Source organism: Acanthopagrus latus, chromosome 2, assembly GCF_904848185.1.
Source record: "Acanthopagrus latus isolate v.2019 chromosome 2, fAcaLat1.1, whole genome shotgun sequence".
NCBI lineage: Eukaryota > Metazoa > Chordata > Actinopteri > Spariformes > Sparidae > Acanthopagrus > Acanthopagrus latus.
Genome location: NC_051040.1, coordinates 12017411 through 12037907, shown reverse-complemented (window position 1 = coordinate 12037907; position 20497 = coordinate 12017411). Strand labels below are relative to the sequence as shown.

The following is a 20497-nucleotide window of genomic DNA, read 5'->3' as shown; positions in this document are numbered from 1 at the left end:
GTGGCTCGGGTTTCAGCACCACGGATTAGATTAGGCTCTTATTGACTGGCTGACTCACTGTCCTTGAGTTACGTTGCACCATGAAGGGGAGCCAGCATGGGTATGTGGTCAAGGAGGGGAGGATCTAAATTGGATTTTTGCTCAGATGGAAATAAATCTAAAATGAACCTTCATAGATTCTCTGCCCTCTACCTGGAGATGGAAAACCTTCAACTAAGAGCAGAAAAGCACCTAAAGTAATGCTTTTTTGCCACTGTCCAGTGGCAAAGCTTACAGTTAGACTTGCACACTGAAGTAATCTATTGTCTTCCGCTTATCCGGGATCAGGTCGTGGTGGCAGCAGGCTAAGCAGGGTACACCAGACTGCAATGTTTTCCAGCTCCTCCTGAGGGCTTCTGAGGCGTTCCTGGGCCAGTGAAATATGTAATTCCTCCAGCAAGGTCTGCCATGGGGTCTCTTCCCAGCTGAACATGCCCTGAAAACCTCCATAGACAGGCGCCCAAGAGGCATCCTAATCAGATGCTGAATCGTCTCGGCTGGCTCCTTCTGACACAAATGAGCAGCGGCTCTTTTCCGAGCTCCCTCCGGATGTCCGAGCTCCTCAGCCCAGCTCTTAGGATGAGCTGCATAAGGAATCTCATTTTGTCTTCGTGTACAAGTATGATCTTACTTATTCTTTCGGGCACTGCCCAAAGCTCATGACAATAGCTGGAGGTTAAAGCGTAGATCGACTGGTAAATTTGAAAAGCTTTGCCCTCCAGCTCAGTTCCCTCGTCACCACAACGGTCCGGTACACTATCTGCACTGCTGCTGATGCCGCCACAATCTGCCTGTCCCATCTCACGCGCCATTTTACCCTCACTAGTGAACAAGATCCCTCGATACTTCAAACCCCATCACATTCCACCGTACAACTATAATACAAAATAAGCCTATCATTGGCCTACACATACAAAGGAGTATCTAAGGTGAAGTAAAAACAAACAATAGGGTTTGTTTCAGTTTTGGTCGCCTTGTTAGAGCCCACACTGAAAAAGCCTTCACATTGTAATTACATTCAGTCATGACTGTGGACGAAGTGGGATGTGAGAGCGAAGCTGCCTGGACACACCAAGTCGCCATGTGACCACCCTGGATATCACACACCATCCTGATCCATGGATCAATCCCTGCAAATAATACCACACAAAACATACAAAACACATGCACAACTGTTTGAGTGCACAATCACTGTGCTCAACTTGATTTAAAAAGGATACACACTTGCTGATAGTGTATAGATTTTATATATTATTAATATATAGTTTTTTTTACAATGCTCACCTTAAGACTGTTGCTGTCCCTGAGGTCCGGCTGCCATTGTCAGTCCGTCGATGACAATCTATACTATAGATCGTCAGTGTTGCCTCACCTACAATACAGAAGTTGTTACACCACTCACTCCCTCTGCTCTCTCTCCGTAACATCGAACGATTTCTTTCACGTCCGCTGTCACATTAGCCTTTTGCTATCAACGCCCTGACGACGCCATTACATTTATATTACACCTCCGTTCTGACTCTGAATTAACCTCTACGACATCCATTCCGTATATACCAGGGTAGGGAACAGCCTTCATTTCCTGAGGAATGTTTCTTTCTACGACCTTAAGCCTTTAGATATCAAGTGAGTTACTAAGAATTGATCTTCGTTTTCAAACAGAAAACTGAGAAATGATTCTTGCGAGGCCCTTTTGTTCTATTGATTTGTATGATCTGGTATTTTATCAGAGTGTGCTTGTATTCTGTCTTATTACCGCAGCATTACTGGCCTTGTTTTTTTCACACTCTTGTTACTGGGAGGGGGGAGAAGAATTTGTGTCATGTACGTGTTCTTTCACACTCGTACTGGAGGCACACATGGCTCGGATAGACAGAAAAGGATCAGGAACTACAGCTATGTGTGGAACAGATGTGCTGATGATAGGCAGCATGAAACAAAGAGGATGAATGTGTTCTGCAGTGGAGATGGAAATGGTAGAAATGGTGCAGCAGGGCAGGGAGGGCTTTGATACGTTTCTAAAGAGAGCTTCCCAGATTTCATTAACCTGAGACTGCATTCTTATGGAGAGTGTAAAAACTCCTCGGCTGAGATTCCTCTTTATGGATCCCATTCTTTTCTTTTGTTCCCATTCCCCCCGTTTTCTTTCCTTTTCTTCATTTTTCCCATCACTGCTTTGGCGGAGCTCCAAAACCTAAGCTTCTTCAATGGCCTGCTGACTCTACAAACAGCTTTACAGCATTCCGGAGCAAGAATCGCGCCTCCTCCTCACCTCTGTGTACACACCAACTACACCTTGCCCCTCAAAGCACTCTGATACCCTTTGCAAAGACCTCCCAGGAACGTCCTCGCCCTCGCATCGCTGCGTTCCTGTTCTGTGTTTGACCACAGCCCTGCGGCTCGCAGTCTTACCTCCTGCTCTGGTTATATTTCTTTATCTGTTTTGTGTAAACACTGCACACACATACTAGCGCGCACATGGTCAGCTACATTCTTTGTTTACACGAGCAGGGGATAGAGGCATGCCGGCGGTTTAAGCACTGTAAACACGTCTTAAACGGATGTCTGCTGCACAGTGCGGGTGATGTCAGCCCATTTGCGACCCGAGCCAAGTTCAACATTTCACACATGCAAGCGGCGGCGGGGGTCGTCACGCACAGGAAAAACATATGACCAAAAAAAGGCAATCCAGCGCCGGCTGTGGCATCAGTAGTCTGGAGCAAACATCATTAACGCTAAGAACTGTGACTAGCAGAGCAAAGAATTGAGTTAGCTCAGACAGTCAGCTTTCATCTAGACTCATTAGGTTACAGCTCATTCTTAGGCCTGACACAACGCTGCTTCTGTTTTCTTTTTTTCTCCTTCCTTCCCCCTTCATTCCTTTGTCGCTTCTTCCTTCCTTCCTTCCTTCCTTCCTTCCTTCCTTCCTTCCTTCCCTGTGTCTACAACATTCTATCTCTCTCTTTCTGTCTCTCTCTCTCACACACACACACACAGGAAAAAGGGGGGGAAAAACAAACAAGAAAACAATATTGACTCTGCATAGTAGAATGATTACTTTAAAAACCGATGCCGTGGCAGAATGCAGCCTGTTTTCAAGTCAGTGACTCACTGTGAGCAGTGGGTAACAGCCGAGAGATGGAGACGGAGTCAAGAAGCCTTGTGGTTGGCAGGTCTGGCTAACAGGGGGCTGGGAGGAAGGAAGACAAGTCCTCCGCTGGCTGGCTTGCTGTCGCTCTGCCTTAGAAGGCTGTGTTTGGGAACAAGGTTTGTTTGCACTGTGGGGCTAACGGACCATTCAGAGACGGCTGCACGTAGACCCTTGTCCTGTCCTTTTCTATCTATCTATCTATCTATCTATCTATCTATCTATCTATCTATCTATCTATCTATCTATCTATCTATCTATCTATCTATCTATCCGTCCATCCATCCTTCACATTTAACACATCTACATATAAATGTTTGTCTGCGCTGTGTGTGAATGAATAATTCAGGGAACAATGCGGCACATTCCAAACATCCAAACACACCAGACCGCCGCGGTGAATTCCAAATCTGAAATATTATGTTAACATTATGTTAACGCTGTTTACCCGTCCAGATACACACAAAGACTCGTCTGAATGCTCGTGAATATGTTTTTCATAATTTTTCATAATTTTGTTCCGTGAAGCATAAATGTGTGTAAGCAGCACACGCCATCACAGATTTATACATATAATGGTTCATAAAGTCAGGAGTGAGGGTTTTTTTTGTCAAGTCTGTAATTTTACTCGTACTTAAGTATACAATAGATCATGTCATCTACGAAGTTAGTCTGAACTCTTGAGTACAATTGATTGTTGAGAATAATTTAGACAACATTTGCAGAATCAGAGACCCCTTTGAATGCCTGCTATCGATAATGCAACTAATACTTTGTAGTTTTATAAAATAATTATTTCAGTACCAGGAGTTTTATTTGTAATTGAGCAAAAACTCAGTATTTTAACTGTACTCATACTTTACTCCTCTTTCTATGGCTGTTTCTAGTTACTGTAAGTTACAAATGAATAAGAAATCACATCTGTAGAACAAAGAGGATTCTTCAATCAGCTCTTTTGTCACATTTGGTTCTTCATTTCTTGAACACATGGTCGGCCTGTGAAGTAATGACAGCACAGTCCTCGCACAGGTTACAGATACGTCAACACCAAATGAAAAAAAACCCTATTTACAGAAAGATTTAGCTGCACATTGAATTTCTTGCACACAGAGTGAATTTCTACTGTAACACTAGAACAATTCACCCTAAATGAGGCATTATGCAGCACTGATTAGCTTGGGTACAATGCTGTAGGCCCTTCAATAAGAAATCAATGCTGTGATCACGTTGTTATTACCCGCACTGTAGGGTAATTATCTGATATGTTTCTGTTATCGCACTCGGTTGACACTGTGTATTTAAATCCCACTCCTTCCAGAGACGTCTGACGCTCATGTTGTCTCTCCTAGTTTTGCTTTTATTTTCTCTACAAACCTCTCCACTTCGCACACTTACACCCGGCTGACTGATAAAATAGGTTAAACAATGTTTTTGCGTTTATCTCTAGATAACCCTCCTCATCCTGTCTGCTGCTGTCTTTTCCACTAGCCACCCACCAAACGCTCTCAGCTGTCGCTGCGGTGTCTCTGTGATAATATCGGAAATACACAGCACGTCTTTATCCTCTTTATTTAACGTTTGTTTTTCATTTACTTTAATCAATAATGAACCAAGTAACGTGCATGGATTTCCTAAGGCAGTATGGGTAATGTAGTCCCCCCCAGAGTGTCTGTCTCAGTGTAGGTCTGAGCTGTGTGCTCCCTGTCGGGGGTACTAAGGGGATTGGATATGCTCTGCTAATGCTATTAGTGCTGCAGCTGGGGATTACTGTCTCAAAAGGAAAGGGGAAAAGGGCGTGAAAAGTGAAAAATCATTGCGTTGGGGGAGTGTGTGTGTGTGACAGAGATTTGCATGTTTGTACATGTATTTGAGAGAAAAAAAGAGAGAGAGATTAAAAAAGGGATATTCATGCAGACTATTACGCACCAACAAAAAATACTTAGTCACTGGCTCTAATGCAAAGTGTTGTGTGAGCTGTTTTTTAATTTCATTTGGCATCCTCCTGGGATTTGAGTTAATTAGTCTATTAAGCTGGCCGGCACCTCTTAGAAACAGACTTATTTTTAGCTAAAGGGAAGATATATGTCGTGATTATTATTTTTTCAAGAAGGCCAAAGTTGAAATCTGATACAGAAGCCGAGGGCTGATCCGTGTGGCCTGTCTAGAAAGAACTGATATCTTTTATGGTTTGGCAACCCGGCACAGCGTCGGACTGCAATGTATTTATGCACCGCTGTTGTAAATATGGACAGCTGTACACATGCATTTGTTGTGATTGCATTACTCATGATCTACAACCAGAAAGTGGCCGACTTTGCGAACACAGCCAAACGTCGAGCAAGTGCAGCAACACAAGCCACAACTTAACAAGCCAGCTACATACTGACCAGTCCAACAGCAAGAGGTCCACGTCCACGTCTGTCCTGCAGTGTTTTATTTCTCGAAGCCCTTGCCAATCTTGACCAGTCTTTTGATCGGTCACTCTCTTTTTCTGCTAGTAGCTTTCTCCATCAACGGTCTCTTTGCCTCTTTTAAAATGTAGGTAGAGGCTGCTGAGCCCAGATCTCCAGTCCACTTGCCTGGTTCAGAAATAGAATCAGAATCAGAGATTCTTTATTGATCCCCGTGGGGGAAATTGTGCTCCAGTTCTGGTGTTCTCTTAGACGCCAACCCATGTTGGCATTCTGCACTCAAAGACCTAAAACCCTCACTCCCTCGGCGGACCAAAGCTCCTGTGCTAGCTATGTAAATCCAAAAACTCTGGTGTGGACTGAAATCAGCAAGCCGTGTGGCTAACTGGGCTAACGAGCCGATGGCAGCTACAAATAGCAGCCATCACTGGTTATTTTTAGCAACAACTAAAGATTTCTGTCCATCAGAAAACTCTGTAAATCACTGAGAGTTGAGTCAGAGCAGCAACATCTTTGTGGACATGGTTGGGAGTGTGCGACATGCAATAAAGCATCACAGTACTTTTCAGGAAATTGTTACCTGCTCACCCAAGAACAGGCGTTGCATAGGAATGAATGAGGCACCATTCTCACTATTAAAAGTCAGTGTACCATAACATTGTTTTGAAGTCGTTACTTTCAGGCTAAATAATTGCTTCAAATACTGTGCGACGTGTCAACAAAGCAAAACCAAAGTTAAATCATTTTTAAAAGTTTTCAGTGAAAGTGTGGCTTTACACACCCAGAACATCGTTGACTGATCTCATATGGGAAGCTTCCTCTTTTAACATTTCCACCTGTGCGATAGCTTCCTTCTCTTCCAGTCAGTGTAAGCAATCTTAAAGAGCTCAGAGGATATCTTTGTATTCAGTTGCAGGCATACTGTACCGCGTGTACATTGCTCGAGATCAATAAAGACGAAAAATGAGAATCATTCCCACTTATAATAAGGTACACCATCCAACACACAGAATATCCAAACCCTGACAGCGGAACAGAGTTTCAGAAGGTCAGCATCTTGTTTTTTTTTTTTTTTTACAGAGAAGGTAGTGTCTTTCTCAGAGGCCGCCTGCTGAAGATAGCTATATACAGTATATATATCCAATGTAGAAGAACACATGAGAGACAAGCAGGGGATCACAGTCTCTGTGGTGCGCAGAGTGGACGTGGTCTGCACTGCCACGAGGGTTTCCCTACAGCTGGCCTTCTGGGTTGATCTGCTCTGTGAATTGTGCGTCTATAACCAGCTGCTGCGCCTTCAGGGAAAGACATTCTGACTTTGAATGAAGCAATAAGAAACCAAGAAGAAGTGTTCTAAATCATTTAATACCAGTGTGCCTCACCCAGTGAAAATGCATGGCTTCATTGATATGTAGAGTGTGGAGGACTCACACTCAGCACAGGCAATATTATTTCACAAGGTATTTGTTTGTCCAATCAAACAGAAAATCTCGATTTCATGTTGCCTGGGGGCTGCTGCAGGTGATTTTGTGAGGTTTTTCAACCTTCGCAGCAAAAGTAACAGTTTGATATCCCCAGTCAAATTACAGCACACGGTACAAGTACACACTGCAGACGTGGGTCATGTACACTCAGAATGTGTTTAAGTGTGTTATTATCATCTGAGCTTCAAAGTCTGGCTTGGGAAGCTAGTGATCCAGTGATGTTGCATAATGTTCCTCTGATAGTTTTGTTCATGCATCCCTAATCAGCTATTAATCTCCACATAAACATGGTGCAATGGAGTGTTTCTCATGCATTAATAAGCTTCCATAAATAGTCTGAGAAAAGGATGTCTATCTCCACAGCCGAACATTTCAGTTCTGTGTCAAAACGACCAAAAAGCGATCGGAAAGCCAACGCTGTTTTTCCACTGTTATTCTTCGGCCTTCTGCCACTCTGTTTTAGCATCTGTTCTCTTTCTCCAACACGCTCCCTCATAATCATTATCTCCACGTATCTTTTTCCCTTTTTCTCACACATTTACACGTCTTACTGCTCGCTGCGATGAGCCTAGAGATTGTCCTTATGAATATTTACCAACAGTAAGTTACCAAGGGCGATATGCTCAGATTTGTTCACCCCCACCCTGTTTCATGTGTATGCATGCTTATGTCTGCGGGCTTCAGACTTTGTGTGTGCGTGTGTGTGTGTGTGTGTGTGTGTTATTTCTCAGCACTCTGACTCTCCTCTAGGCAGGGTCAGGTGTTTGGATCAAACCCCAGAGTAACCTATGTTATCAGAAATGTCAACATCTCTCCCACGTACGGAGCCTGACCCACTGTAGATTCATATGCAAAGTGTTCCAGCTCATTTCATTATCTGTATTCATGGGTTTCTGAACGAGAAATTGAACTCTCTCTATGCACAGTACAAGCCCCTTTCTCTGCATCATTAGGTAACCGTCTGTACCTATAGCAGACACTCTGGTTTGGCTGTAAGCATACAGCATGTGTTGCATTATGCACCCCTGCAAGACACTGCTACAAAACAGACAAGGTTGCAGCTACATTGCACCATTCTCTTCTGAGTGGTGTTAACAGGGATTTTTTTTTTTCTCTCCAACACTTTTCAACACTTCACATTATTGTCCCAACAATAGAGTGGCATTCATCTGTGGAACTCAGTCAGGGGCAGCAGCGTTGAACTGGTTGTTAAGCTGACAGCCAGAGGACAGAAAGGATATTTGATTGAAGGGTTTATAACTGGAATAAATGTGTGTAATCTGATGTCTATTGAATGCTCAATTCTGATTGTACAGTTACCTAATTTAAATGTAGAGCCTTTTTGGCACGTTGCTGTTTGGTTACCCCGTACTTAAGTGGATCAAGGCTCCTCTCCAGGTTGAGAACCCACTTTTTCACACAACCCAATTACCAGAATGAATGTTGGCATTGGACGTTTCAGCAAAATATAGATATGTTAGTTCCTTTTTGTCTATACTTCCAATTTACAATATGACAATGCTGTGCTTACGGTCTGGTTAGGTATTCAAAGACCACTTGATTAGGGTCGGGAAAAGCTCATGTTTTGTTGGTTGAAAAGTGCTCTCGAACAGTTCTCTCTTGGCAGCCTTCTCACCTTGCAGTCATGTCAGCACCATTACCTTCTGAAAACAAAGTCAGCTCACATATGTAGTCAGAAAAAAATATGACATGTAGAAATGTTGATATGATACGTATAACATGTATAAATATAACATACTTAATATTATCATGAAAGTTCAACGCCATCATTTTAGTCTGGTGACCGGGCCGTTTCAGACCATACCTGGAACCACTTTCCTACGTCTTAACATTTAATAAGCATTAGTATTATTGCACTAAACACTGTTTGTTAATTATATCCAGTTCTTATTGCTAAAGACATTTAATGCACATATTGTAATTTGCATTGGATACAAGCACTAGCCAAATGAATGTAACATAATGGTCAGCATTGGCATTTTAGATAAGAGTAAGTTAAAGGTATGATTTGTAAAATATGGCCAGAGATTGAACGTAACTCCAAAAACAAAGGGTGTAGCACCGGAGTTCCTGACAACTGCTGCTCCCTGCTAGCCGTCCTTGGTTGTAGCTAGCCAGTGATGCTCAGTTTGAAAATAGGGGATACAGAGGTGATTTACAGCAGCCCTGACTAGGAATATTAGTGTGGATGAGGAAGCACGACAGGCAGCGACAGGAGAGGTGCGCAACGGGATAATAAAGACAGCAAGTTGTATCAGCATCAGGATGTGGCAAAAAACAGCGTCTGGAGTCAGAATACTTTCACCACAAACCCGCAGTTATGTGTAATGACAAACCAAGACTGTTTACGGCGAGTTTCATTTGGTTTACATTGAGTTTGAATGTGTGTTTCATGATGAGTTAACAGGGCAATTAAGATCGTGTTAGCAGTAAAAACAGTTTGTAAAAGAGTGAAACCTGAATTCAGAGGGTGTGCAATTGTCTTTTTCTTTTTGGCGGGAAAAGAGATTACTTCATGTTCGCTCAATTTGTTCATTTACAACACTAAGGGAGCTTTCCATTTGCATTTATCTTCCGACTGAAACTGAGTAGGCTATCTGACTATCTTGCAGTGCAAAGAGGTATTATGAAACAGGACTGGTTGGCGGGATAGCTGGTCAGCATTCTAACTTCAGTAGACATCTCTGCAACACAGTACATAGATGTCTTTGCCATAACGTCAACACTGTTGTTTCTTCACATTCTTTTGATGCATCAGTTCACTTTTTGAATGTTGTAAACTAAAATTCTGGCCACATCTTACCGTTCACAAATGAGAGCTCATCTAGGGTACTATGCTGTTTTTATTCCCAGCGTCACATTAAGGGCTTTCTTGTATGTGTTGTTCATTTGGGAGGGGTTACAGCTTCACTCTTTGTTGATCAACATGTTCTGACTCTTGCCAAACTCTTGAGAGCTGCTGCTGTTTGCCTCTGCGACTTACAGAAGCTCTACTTGGCATTTCATTGGTGTTGTGCGGTGGGAGTCTCTCCGCCGCAGACGCCAACAACTTTTAATTTAAGGGTGACAACAACATTTTGGCATTCATGCCGTAGCAGCAACCAGATTACTGGATTCTTGTCTGTGCAGGCCTCTCTTTAAAAGGTTATGGCATACTTATTGGCTGCTGCATGGATTAAGCCAAATTACATGTTTTATTAATATCTGTCCACATACCATGAACAAAGAGGTGATGTAACCTTGATCAGGGCATAGCAGCATGCATTACTGATATTACTTTGCAATGGTCTGTTGAGATGACAAGGAGGGGATGCATGTGAAGGAATATTAGAAAGAATTCAACACCGCCATGCTTGGCCATTCTGTTTGGTGTGAGTCCCTCTCTGCGGGAACAGACTGATTATAACAGAGACAGACATCGAACCTCTCACCCATCCCCACCCTGTCTCTCCGATGGAGCTGAGGGAAGATGTGTTTAAAAATAAATGGGTAAATATTATTTTGCTGTCAGATGCAGATGCATTCGAAAAGTCTGTTCAGACATGCACCAGCCACTGGAAGTCTGGCCTTAAACGTTGCTAGTCCTGCTTTTCACAGATTAAACGAAGGATCCCAGGTTTGACGCGCATGTATGCTGTTTAGGAGATCACTGTTAAACACTTGTGATGTAGTACCGTGCTTGCATCATCAAGCAGAGCCTTGAGAAATAAGCCAAATGAGATAATGGGAAATTCCTCAACTGAAACTTTTTTCAGACTTTTCTGAATACCTGTCTGCTTATGTGAGATCATGAACAGAAAACTAATGACAGCAGAGCAATCCCTTTGCTTACCATCTCATACTGTACAGTACGTATCCTTTGATTCCAATAGTCTTTGCATCCCCCAAATAGCTGTAAAAGGATCATAATAAAAAAAAATGTAAATCTCAAACACATTTTCTAAAAAGGTGTATTCACATTATGCCTCAAATATCTCTGTGTCCTGCCTCCATAATTGTGGATGCTGGGGATAAGCATGCAGTAGTAAATTCAGAAACATACTGTGCCCAGAGTTGTTGAACCGTGACCCCATGACCCCAAGCTGCTCTGACCTTTGCAAGCAGAGCAAATGGCTAAAGGCTAGTAGTTGCACTGAGAATGAAGATGGGGGATAAAATATATGAGGATGCTTCGGAAATTACCTGTATAATAATAAATAATAGAAAAGGGGAGACCAAACAAAAATGTTTTTATTGGGCAGCATGACAGCATCACATTGTATCACATGGTAGAGCACAGTTCAGCACAGCTCAGCTTCTTTCGTCTCGTACTTATCTCCATTTCTTTTACCAGTGCAGCTTGTGCCTCCTTAATATAGGCAGGATTCAAAGTTTTTGTCACAGTGAGACCAGGCATAATTACCTTGACATCGTCGCCAACATGACGCAAACGTGTCATTTTCTGTTGAGAACATTTCATCTGACACCAAACAGAGGTGACCAGATTTGACCAATTTGCTGTCACACAGGTGATGATTCAAGTTATGATTCACTCTGACAAATCAATGGTCTGCAGGTTTTTGACTCCACAGGTTATTACCAGCTCACTTTGCTGGGAACCTCAAAAGAGATGATACCCAAAAAATATACCATGCAGTTACTAGGTACTATCCACAACTGAAGCCAATTAAATGCCAAAAGAAGACAGTTCCAAATGGATCAGGTCGAGCTGAGCTTTGCCATTTAAAGGAGATATGGCATTATTTTTGCTCTACAGTGATCTAACAACTCCTTTCGCTGTTAAAGCATTTTATGCTCATTTACAGGTCAATATTTTTTGTTTTTAAGGTCTACTATATATGGTAATTTATTAGTTGTGCCATACTCTCTTTAAGCCCCCCCTCTCAAAAAGCTCAGTCTGCTCTGATTGGTTAGCTGTAACAGGCCTGAGGAAGCACCATTCACTGTATTTGAGCATCACCTTCACTGCTGCCATGCGGGGGGGATTGCAGAGGGTGGTGACTGTATAGTTGTGACATCACGACATTAAGGAAATCCTGACAGCTCGAAGGCAGATTCTGAATACAGGTTGGATGCATTTCACTGTCGATTAAGCATTTTAATAATTTAGTGATCGTGCTCTGTAATCAGAACAGATTGATGTGATAACATTTGCAAATATTTGCATATAAATATTTACCAACAGGCTCGTTACTCGCCTAGTTTTTCTGATATGATGTGAATATGACTCAAGACTTACACTCTCGTAGCATACACACACACAATCCAGAATGTAGGACTACACATTACAAAGAGACACAATACCTGCAATAAAAGAATGTTCTACAAAAATCCAAACCCAGGTGAACAGAAGTCTGAGGGTTGTAATAATTACAGCAGCAGTTCCACCACCATCATTATGCAGAAACCTAATCAATGGTCATTACGCTTAAGGGGGGGCTGCGATGTTGTTAATGAATAGTTCCAATGAGCAGTGAGCTCTGTGTGTGTGTATGTGTGCCAGTGGTTAGTGTTAATGTCTCTAATGAATAGATGTGGCACACGCAGCCTGTGGACACCTGCTGCCGCCATTAGTCCCAAAGAGCAGACTAATCACCCCGGCTTTCAAATCTGAGCAGGTTATTCAGTGTCCCTCAAACTTGAGGACCCTTCATTACACAGAGCATGAGTGTTTGGGGATAATGCCGCCTTATTCAGATATATTCTCCTTCAAGAGGCAGTGGCACATTCTTTGCAGACCTTAAGATTAAACCAGAGCAGCTATGAAATGGCAATCTGCATTGACAAAGAGGCACGTGTTCTCACACATTCGCACTTGTTACCATCTGTTGCCTCCCACCTCGTCTATACCTTACTCTGCTCCCTTTACCTTCCTTTGCCAGGGTCGCTGATGAAATCATCCTCCCCCCAAGAATTTTAACAATCAATGCGCAGTGAATCCCAGTTTCAGTTACCTGTTCCCATGGCTACTAGAAAGACAGAGAACTGAACTGTGGGAGATGTAGTTTTTTTTTTTTCTTTACTGGTCTGACTTCACTGGTACTTTCTTGCTGCTGTGGCATTTCGATATAGCTCATCCTTCAATTCATTTAATTTTTATTTATTAAAACCTCACAAAAACACAATGATAGGGTCACATCATTTACAAAGGTGACAAGGCACAGGCACACGATAAGCAAACGGCAAAAGAAGGAAGCTCGAAAGTACACAAAGAAAATCGTGAAACTAGGCCGTGAATGACTAAAATCATCACAGAAACCTAATTAACAACTGAAATCATCTAAGAAACAAGGATGTAAAAAACTGAAATCATCAAAGAAACTAAGATGTAAACAGCTGAAATATTCAAAGAAACAAGGACATCATGAACTGAAATCACCAAAGAAACTAGGATGTAAACAACTGAAATCATTGAAGAATTAAGGAGCTAAAGTTGACACAAGTTAAAATCAACAGTGTTGAAAGGTAAAGGGGATATGAACTGACAAATAACCAAATGAATAAAACAGAACAGTACTTAATAAAAGAAGCAATTCAACCCTGGATTTTAGAAACCGTCTGGATATGGTCATGCTATGGACATGTAGAGAAGATTCTTGTTGGGTTGGGTTGGGAGCAAGATTGGGTCTTGCGCGACCAAGACGCAGAGAGGAAGAGAGAGGGATGACAGCTGCGGGAGATGTTGAAAGATTGAGCGTCAGGGGTTACCAGTGCCATGGTTGCACTGCAGGACTCAGCTGTGAGCTGCTGATTTACAGGCCCTGAAGGACAGCCACCCACTCTGCAGCCATGAAAGACAGTGGACAGGAGGTCTCATCTCCTTTTCTACCTCACCATTATTCTGTCTCCTTTACAGCTCTTATCTGGTCTCTCTCTGTCTCTCTGTTCATTTTCTTCCACCATTTCTTGATCTGGTTATCATTCTGAATCAGCCCACTATGTAACAGTTAAAACCAACCTCCAGCAACGTGAGTAATGATGAGAAATTGAAATAATTACACCTGAGGGCACAGTCAGTCTCTGTGAATTTATCTGCCTCCATACACACAACCCATTTATTTGATTGGTCAGTCCGGCTGTACTTCCCTTGTTGGTAATGTGACTGAGATGTGTGTTATCAAAAGGCTGCAGGCCTCAGTGCACTGGCAGGAGCAACGGAGAGAAGGAAAGAAACCACAAACAGGAACTATAGCCTGCTTCCAGGAACCACCACATCAACCCACACGCACACACACACACACACACAGTATCTGAGCCTGTCTCTACACACCACCCTCTCTTTATCTCAGTAGGCAGAAGCAACAGTTAGTGATCACATGACCACGAGAGTCTTTCTTATTAGCTGTTAGCTGGTTAGCACAGGCTCAAAGTAAATGTTAAACAGAGGAAGTAGAGGTCGAGTAGAATGAGTGCAGTTTGCGAAATGTTGTTTTTTTTGTTCCCCTCTTTTCGCTATTTGAACAGAGAAGACTGGTGGACAAGCACACAGAGCTACAAGAGCAAGAAAGAGAAGGGAAGGAGGGGAGGGGATGCTGTTGCCGGGGCAACCGGAGCCGCGGCAGTTGTCATCATGAGGCTTCTTCTGCATTGTGTGTATGCATGTGTGAGGACACAGCGCATGTGTGTGTGAGTTCACCCTCCTCTCTCCAGACAGGAGGCGAGGACATCCCCCTCTAACACTGTGCCAACGGAGAGAGGAAGAGAGAGAGAGAGAAGCAGAGAGAGAGAGAGAGAGAGAGAGAGACTGAAACCCCATAATGCACTGCACGCTGCAGGGCTGAAGTCGTGCAGATTCATCAGTTCCTGTTCGGAGGGATTGTGTGTGAGCGCACACACACACACACACACACCTCGTACACCCAGACCGAGTGCGAGAGAGACAAACACAGACGACCAGGCAGGTAAGACGGCTTTTTTTCTGACCGTGCGGACAGATACTGGGTTTACAGCATGATGTGTTGCTGCCTCTTGAGAGGAGGAGCGGGGAGAGTTGCTCTACAGAGACGACAGGGTGTCATTAATATTTGACATGTTATGAGTCCGACAACTTCCTTGCCTGTTGCTGGTGATGCTGCTGTTGTAATTTTTTTTCTTTTCTTCTTCTTCTTCTTCTGACTTGGAAAGTAAGAAGTGTGGGGGATTTTTAAGGGTATTTCCTGAAGAGATTAGAAATGGCTGATAAGCAAGTGAAATATCTGTGGCTTTGTTCTTTCTTTTTGCATGTTTTTTTCTTTTTCTTTTTTGCTTCCAGCTTGCAGATACGGTTCAACTGTAGCTAATTTGAATATTCTGGGAAGGTTTGGCAAGCGGCAGCGCTGGTGCACACTGTAACTTTCAGGGGAGAGCACAGTAATGTTATTGTCATTCTGAAAAGCCTGTTTACCCTTTTCAGTACATTAGGTACAGGTCCAGAATATCCATGTTAAAGAATAATTGGAGATTATAACAGGAATGTAGGAAGTTTGATTTTTGTCTGATGTTCAAAACTGTAGCGAAACATATTGTGCAATTTAAAACGTAAGCCTGATGCGCCCAGTCAAAAATAACACGACACAGTGATGCATTTTAAGTGACACTTTAATGACGACGATCACTGATGAGGATAAAACTTCCGAAAGCTCTTTGTAATTAAAATATAATATACTGAGATGTTTGTCCCATGAGACTACTTAGATAACCTAAGCTTGTTTTTGTGTCTGGAAGTGACGTAAGTGTGAGCTGATTGGCACGTTAAAAAAACAAAAAAACAAAACTCCATTCCGGGGTCATTTTGTGGTGTAACGGCCACCGAGGCTTGTGACCATATCTGTTGCACCAGAGACACAGACGGGCTGGAGAGCACGATTGCAGCAGCTCAGGGCAGGGACTCTTAAACTTTACTGCCCTCGGACTTGAATGGGAAATTTCACTCCTCCGCCCTGGGACCTCATTGTGAAATGGTGTTTCAACGCTGTCATGTGGAGACACAACAGAAGGTCAAAACGAGTGCATAGACATGGAGAGTCTTAAGTTAAACCTTTATTCCAAATGGACATGATTTAAATGTCAGTCATAGAGATCCCTGAGGAAAATTAAAAAAAAACTGAATAACATGGGTTGCGTTATCTCCAAATTACACAGCGCGGGGTCATTTTATTTATAGTCGCCTTAAAGTCTCACAGGAGCTTTGAGCCTGTTTAACTTGTGTGTCTTGCACCTTCTGACAGGGTCTATTATGTGGATGTGGGAAGTTGTTTATGCAGAGAGCCCTGTAACAGACTATGCAAAGAGCTTTTTTTGCGGCTCGGGATATAAAATGCAAAAAAGCCATAATGCAGATCAGACAAAAAAAAAAAAAAATCTTTTGAATATTCAGTTTGTCTCCATTTAGCTCTGACAGAGCACAGCTTCTGTCTGTACTTCCCCTGCAGAAATCCACCTGTCAAAACTCAAAATGGAGAAGCTCCTCTTTTTTTATTATTATTATGGTGCCTGTCATTAAACTCCCTCTCCTTCACTATTTGTGTGTGTCACCTCATAGAATTATCCACCAAACACCTATGTGACAGTAGCATCTATATCTCTGCCCACACGTGGTAATAATTCAGCGTTGGTGTTCGGGAGGGCTTGAAGCCGCCTGTCGGAGGTATATACATGTATGTATACCGCAGTCCTCTGGGTATATATGGTGTTCTTGAAAGTGTGTTTTCAGATGAAGCTGAGAAATACTGTGAGTAAGAGAAAGAAGGAAAATCAGAGGGATGTATGTCTGTCTTTGGTTACAAGCAGAAGAGGAGGTCACGCCACAGTTATTTCAGTGGTGAGTTTCTGTACTTGGAGGTTTTTGAACAATGCTAATTCACATATATCCAACCGCTGCTCTGTTGTAGATCTCTGTGTTGACAGACTCAAACATTTTATCCCCCCCCTTGGAGCCCCAGAATGTGTTGGTACCAGAGCTCAGAGCTGTTCAGTTGAAGAAGAATGAGAAAGACAACGAGGTTCCGCAAGGTTGTGTGGTTTCAACATCCAGAAATAGCTCCTGTTGTTTGAAGATCATCTGTTTAATGATTTGACCTTAGACACTCAACAACAGAGCAGAGGTCTGTTCTGAATGCTGAAAACCTCTCGGAGTCACTCCGGGTTGCCCTGCTGGATTTTCCATTTGGTAAGATCCTTGAGGTTCTCCAGTTGATATTCTTTTGCTCTCGGTCCAGCTCTGGCTTTGCTTAGCAGCGTGGATCAAAGATGATATATGGATCCAGATCTCCTCCAACTTTAGCTCCTCCTGTCTTTGTTCTTCCTCTGCATTTCTTTTTTTTTGTTCTCCCTTCACTCCTGTCTTTAATGATCTGGAACACAAGGGACACATGTTCATATATCCATGGCCCCGTTTTGATGATCAGAGCGAGGGAGGATGTGAGGGACACCGGCTCGAGTGGGAAAGCGGCGCCTCGAAAGTCCTTTTAATTCTCTGCCGCGTACACAGACATCAGCAGAGCAGTGAGCAGGAACCTTAGTGTGCATTAAATTATCTGCAATTGCAGCAATTATCTGCAAGTCCAGAGCCTTTCACTGTGCCTTGTCTCTTCATCACTGCGTCTTTCCCTCTGGACTAGAAGCCCGCCGGTGGAAAGTACATATGCTCAAGCACTGTACTCAGGCGTGATTCTGAAGTACTTGTTATTTCCATTTTATACTACTGGTATAAGCACTTCTGCTTGACTATGTCTCGGGGGAACAGGCGCTTTGGAGATTCATATTTTAAAACAATGAGCATTTAAAATAGAAGGCCCTGTTGTACAATAAATTAAAACTGTATATTTAATCTTGCTTGAATACGCTCAATTACGGCCAGCTGCAACATCAGAATGCTGCATATTTGTTAACGTAAAATAATATACTAGGCCACACTGGCTCTGTAGTCTGTTCCTTTTACTGTACTCAGTACCTCTATACTAATGCCACTAATGAATTCTTTCTAAAGTTCCATTTTTAGAAAGAACTTGTGAACTTGGGTACAAGATGGAAGTAGTGTGCACAATATGCTTTATTGTTCAAGTGGGACAAGTTCACCCAAAGATGAAAATTCATGATCTACTCACCCCCCCAGTGCCGATGGAGAGGAAGGTGAAGTTTCATAGTCCACAAAACATTTCTGAAGCTTCACAGCGAAAGAGCGTTGCAGCGTTCTCCCAAACAACTGAAGGAGCTACAACTCAAAGGGCTCCATACAGCTCGTCTGGCAGGATCCAATCGTCTCCAAGCCTTGAGATCCAAAGTAGATTTTAAAGCCCTGGATCACGCCCGGACAAGTGGTATGGAGCCATATTTTGCTTTTTTTTCTGGCTGTTTCTTAGATTTTCAAACAATTTTTGAACTGTTTCCATTAGTTGGAATAAAAGAAATACAGGAAACACCAAGACAAGCAATTTTGCGAGCTTGAAAGCTGGTAATGTACCCTGTCTGGAACCTCGCTAGTGGCGACAAACCTGACCATGCAGTCCCTCTAGGCTCTGCGGAACATCATAACAACTTTTGGTTCATCGTTTTGGCGCATAATGGCGCATTTGGCAGCTGAAGAGACTGATAATTTTACTCACAAGTTGGTGGACACCAAATCAGATGTAAAAGGAGAGTAAAAGTTGGACTCCAACAGAAACACATCTCCAAATTAACAGGGATGTAGCTCTGGGTCTGCTGGATGTGTAAATTGGCAACTAAGTTCACCATAACAACTTTATAGGGTGATAACGTGTCGATGTTACGTCTGCAGCTTGTTTTCACTGCTGCCAAGTAGCCCCCCCCAAAAAATTTCTGTAAATAGAAAGTGCACTGGGCTGGAAGTATGCTCTTCTTCTTTTTCACTTAATTATATAAAGTATAATTCAGAATTTTTTCTAAATTTACAATGACAGGTTGTAATGGAGTATTTCCATATTGCCGTATTGCTTGTTTTGCATCACTAAAATATATTTTACTGCTATTACAGTAGTAGAAGATGTGTCCACGAGCAAGAAAATCTGTAGCTGACCTTCGGCGTGTGCTCCGAGTGAGGCAAAAGAAAACAGATATTTCCTGACAGAGCATAAATCAGAGGAGGCTGTTTTTCCAGAGAAAAATGCTCTCGCATCCTTTTTTTTTTTTTTTTTTTTAGACTCCATCTGTGTTCTGGATGATCACAATACAACATGCCCAGAGACACTTGGAGACGCTGCATCGTGTCCCTGAGTCAGTGTCGTCCCCGGACAGATACAACTGCAGGACCTTTTTTGGGAACGTGTCGGTGACTCGCCAGCTCTAAAATCAAAATTCCATATTCCCGGCGTCTGTAGTGCGTCGATTTGACTCTATGAACGGATTGATAAATATTTATAGAAGCTGGAGCTAAACATTAACACTTAGAGCAGCACAGATCCATCATAGGTGCTTTTGAGGGCAGGCTGCAGGCTGCTGTTCAATCAACACCTTTCCCTTACACACACACACACACACACACACACAAGCCAATACAGTGATAAATTCCAAACACCCTGATATATTGCGGCCACAAGTCAGTGATGTGGCTCTGAGTCACTTGGTTACACCCACCCGACACACACACACACACACACACACACCTCCGCGAGAAACACACAATGCCGTGTGCTCACACATGCTCACACAGACACACAAGCACCTGACGTAGTGTTTGATGGAGTTAGACACCATGGCAACAGAGCTGTGACTCTTGCTGTCCTGTGAGTGGACTGAAGCTGTGGAGGAGGGAGGAGAGAGAAAGCTACCAGCTAGCACCGCTACTCAAGTGCAGCTATTATTGTTCCCAATCTCCTCGTCTCTCTCTCTCTCTCTCTCTCCCTCCATCATCTGCTTTTTTCCTCCTTCTTCTTTTCTGTCTCCGGCCACAACTGCTCCTCACATGCCGCATTTATTTTTCTCTTTTTTTTTGTCTTCAAGTGCAACGCAGCGGCCCGTGAGTTGAAAGGAACTCAGCTAGAGGAAGTGGAGGAGAGGTCAGCAGGCATGTATTTTTAAAACCATCGATTGTGCAAAAAAAAAAGAAAAAAAAAGAAAAAACAAACCCTGACACATCATCAGAGGGAACGGCGCCTGATTCGATCGGCCCTGCAACTAGACGGCGCTCCGCATGGCGTCTTATTTGTTGACATATTATTTTTATCTCGCGCTCTCACTCGCTCGCATCTCCCTGTTTCAATCACAAAACAAAATGAACTCCTCCTCTCGCTCTCGCTCTCTCTTTTGCAGACTCTGTTTAACCCTTTTTATTTAAATCTTCTCTCTGTCTTCCTCTCTCTGTTGCTGTCAGTCATGTTTTTATAAAGGCAGCAGGCGCAGATAAGGAGAGCAGAGGGAGGTGGAGGCGGATGGGGAGGTGTGTGTGTGTGCAGGTGGAC

The 20497-nt window shown here is 43.0% G+C and overlaps 1 protein-coding gene across 6 annotated transcripts in view; it reads left to right on the top strand.

The window, feature by feature from the left end:
• The window catches only part of LOC119030944 (muscleblind-like protein 1), a 136358-nt gene that overhangs the window by 44832 nt on the left and 71029 nt on the right, over window positions 1-20497 (top strand). Inside the window, exon 1 of one of the 6 annotated variants that reach the window (XM_037118966.1) lies at window positions 14661-15004. The exons of 1 other annotated variant lie outside the window; for it this stretch is intronic. The gene's annotated coding sequence lies outside the window, so the exon portion shown is untranslated. Of the gene's footprint in view, window positions 1-14660; window positions 15005-20497 lie in introns of those variants that run through there. 4 more of the 6 variants (XM_037118996.1, XM_037118941.1, XM_037118986.1 and 1 more) reach the window with 4 other exon arrangements.